The 3,397-nt window shown below is 38.8% G+C and overlaps 1 protein-coding gene across 3 annotated transcripts in view; it reads left to right on the forward strand.

Annotated features, from left to right (window-relative positions):
* MS4A1 (membrane spanning 4-domains A1) overlaps positions 1-3,397 on the forward strand; it is an 18,768-nt gene that overhangs the window by 4,579 nt on the left and 10,792 nt on the right. The gene's annotated exons all lie outside the window — the stretch shown is intronic.

Genomic DNA, 3,397 nt, shown 5'->3' on the forward strand with positions numbered 1-3,397 from the left:
AAAGAGATGGACTGAAGAGTAACAGAAGGAAAGGAGTTTAGAACGTTCTACCTCTGAGATAAGTGCACGGGAAGCCGGAAATGAAAAGAAATGCAAAGCTATTTTGAGGGGAAAAGGAGGAAGTTAAGATAAGAAAAGTCAGACAGCTTCAAGCTTCTCAGGAAATGATGAGATTATTGTACATAAAAGCTATTATTCAAACCAAAGCCATAAAGGCTGTGAGATCTTCAGTGGACACTCATGGAAAGAGCGGTGCCTTTAAAAAAGCCTAAAAGGTTTGCTGAAGGACCAGCAAATGGCATAAGTGTTACATTGTTGGACTCCCACACAGTTGACCTTGGTTGGAGTCCCAGACCCGGTGGCTTAAAACTATCACTGGGCACGTGTGCATGCATGCCCAACATCCTGAGAAGAGAAAGGAGGAGAAGCGATTGTGGCAAGGCCATCCCCCCTGGGGAGTGATTTTTTGCTTTCTATCTCTCTGTCTCTCCAGCGAGCACATGCACCCTATAGCAAAAATCTCTCCCCAGAAAAGAAAAAAAATAGGGAACCAGCAGTTGGCGTAATGGTTATGTCGCGGGACTCCCATGTAGTCGACCAAGGTTCGCGTCCTGGACCTGGTGACTTAAAACTCATGCCGGACGCGTGTGCGTGTGTGCCTGAGAGGAGAATGGAGGAGAAGGGATTGCGGCGTGACCATCCTCCCTGGGGGTTGATTTCTCGCTTTCTGTCTCTATGTCTCTCTCTGTCTGGCGAGCACACGTGCCCTATAGCGAAAACCTTTCCAAAATAAATAAATAAATAAATAAATAAATAAATAAATAAATAAAAGATCTGTTGAGGTTGCTGCAAATAATAAAATGGGTAGTATGTGATAAATTATTCCTGAATTTAACACCGGTAAAAAGAAAATCCTGTTTGCCATGATTTGAATATGTCCCCTGAAAATTCATATGTGAGTCATTTTAACAAAATCAAGAGACTAAAAATTTGATCCAATTATTGGGTTGAGTATGGGACCTTTGAAAGGAGTTTAGCAATTAGGTGATTAGAGCAGATCCCCATGAAAAGAAATAAGAGAAACAGACAGACATAGAACAGTAAAAAGAAAATCCTGTTTGCCATGATTTGAATATGTCCCCTGAAAATTCATATGTGAGTCATTTTAACAAAATCAAGAGACTAAAAATTTGATCCAATTATTGGGTTGAGTATGGGACCTTTGAAAGGAGTTTAGCAATTAGGTGATTAGAGCAGATCCCCATGAAAAGAAATAAGAGAAACAGACAGACATAGAACAGACCACACTCTTTTTATGTTGTAACATAGGATGGCCTGATACCCACTTTACACCTTTGGATATTCCAACCACCAGAACTGTGAGTCTAGTAAGCCTCTATTTATAAATCACCCAGTCTCAGGTATTTCTGTTGCCAATGCAACAACTGAGAGAGACATTATTGTTATCACATTTAGACTAACGTGGTCAGTAACCCCCACTAACCAACCAATAATTTTTGCCCACAACTGTGCACTGAAACTGTTTAAGTTATTGTGAACCGTTTTTAATTTGCCAGAGGGCATATGTGCTCACCAGGAACAGGAAAAGTGAGAAAGCATCCCCACTGGGAATGGTCATACCACAATCCCTCCCATTCCATTTCTCCCTCCTTTTGGGATTTTGGACAGGCACACACATGTGCCTGGTTGTTTCTCAAGGCATCAGGTCCAGACTCATCAGGTCCATGCAGTTGGCCAAATAAGATTCGGCTGCCTCACCCACCATGCCACTGCTGGCCCATAAGGTTCTTCTTCTTCTTTTTTTTTTTTTCCAATGATAAAGGATAAAGTGAAGCTGTGAGAATCTACGATATTCTTAGGAGCATGTGGGATACACACACACAGAAACACACATATAATATATATATTTGTATGTATGCATACACACACACACACACACATATATATATATATATTTTGCTATAGGGTACGTGAAATTTGATTTTATTTTTGGAGAGGTTTTTGCTATAAGGTGCATGCACGCATGTCTATTTATTAGAGATTGTTTCCATAAAAATAAAGTGGCATATAGAGAAAGTCATAATTTGTTTACAAATGACTATAGTACTATTCGTTGAAGGCTTTATCAAAATACAGTTGCCAATGTGCAATACCATTTTAACAGAGAAATAAAATATAGTTATTACTATCATTAGCTGTTACAGGCACAACCTAGGTAGAATATGGTACAAAGCAGATCCCCAAGACTATATAATATCTGGTAATCTAGAGCAGAGATAAAAATCAAGTGAGAAACAGCAGTCAAAGCCTTTTCTCAACTCTCTAGCCTGTGCCCCAGATAGGTTTATTTTCTATTGATTTATAGTCATCTAAATAGCACATCTGTTTAAAGGAGAAAGGAGGAGTACATAAGAGAAATGCTGAATTCTTACTTCACACATGAAACAAAGCAACCTGATACCATGAACACCATGTTTGATACATCTGAGTCTTCTTCATTTTAAATCTTTAATAATCCCAAACTTGGAATAAATTACCCAACTATTCTGTATTTTTGTTTGCTCTTTTACAAGAGAGATACGATGATTATTCCCTTGTATATTGTATAAGGTTCAAATGAGATGCCATATGTGAAATTCTTTGTAACTATAAAGTAAGATAGATTTCCAACTGCCTGTCTTATGGGATCCTGTGGATAACCAGTTGTCTGTGATGTCAGTAAAATAAATGACCAGGATTGAGTCTTGATTTCCTTACACGACTGACAAACAATTAAGAAAAGACCAAAGATATGTTCCCAAATAGGGATTTCTAGGAACAAAGAAACACCCAATAGAATTCACATACGTAGTTGACATAATTAAATAAATACCAAAAAGAAGCAAAAGATGAAGACTGACAAAAGTCTTAAAATATTGGTGCTGGAGGGACCAGCAGATGGCATAATGGTTACATCACTGGACTCCCCTGTGGTCACTTGTGGTTTGAGTCCTGGACCTGGCAGCTAGAAACTCACACCGGGTGTGTGTGTATGTGGGCCCAAGATCCTGAGGGGAGAATGAAGGAGAAGGGACTGTGGCATGGCCAGCCTCTCTGGCGTGATTTCTCACTTTCTGTCTCTCTGTCTCTCTTTCCAGTGATTGCATGCACCTTATAGCAAAAATCTTTCTCTAAAATATATATATATATAATATATATATATAATATGTATATAAATACAGATATATATACACATATATATATCATATATGTGTATATATATCTGTATTTAAACCTAGGCAATCTGACTCACGAGGCCACATTCTTTTTTTTTTGGAGAGGTTTTTGCTATAGGGTGTGTGCGCTCGCCAGACAGACAGAGAGAGACAGGGGGGCA

The sequence above is a fragment of the Tupaia chinensis genome, unplaced genomic scaffold, assembly GCF_000334495.1.
Source record: "Tupaia chinensis unplaced genomic scaffold, TupChi_1.0 Scaffold148192_1, whole genome shotgun sequence".
NCBI lineage: Eukaryota > Metazoa > Chordata > Mammalia > Scandentia > Tupaiidae > Tupaia > Tupaia belangeri.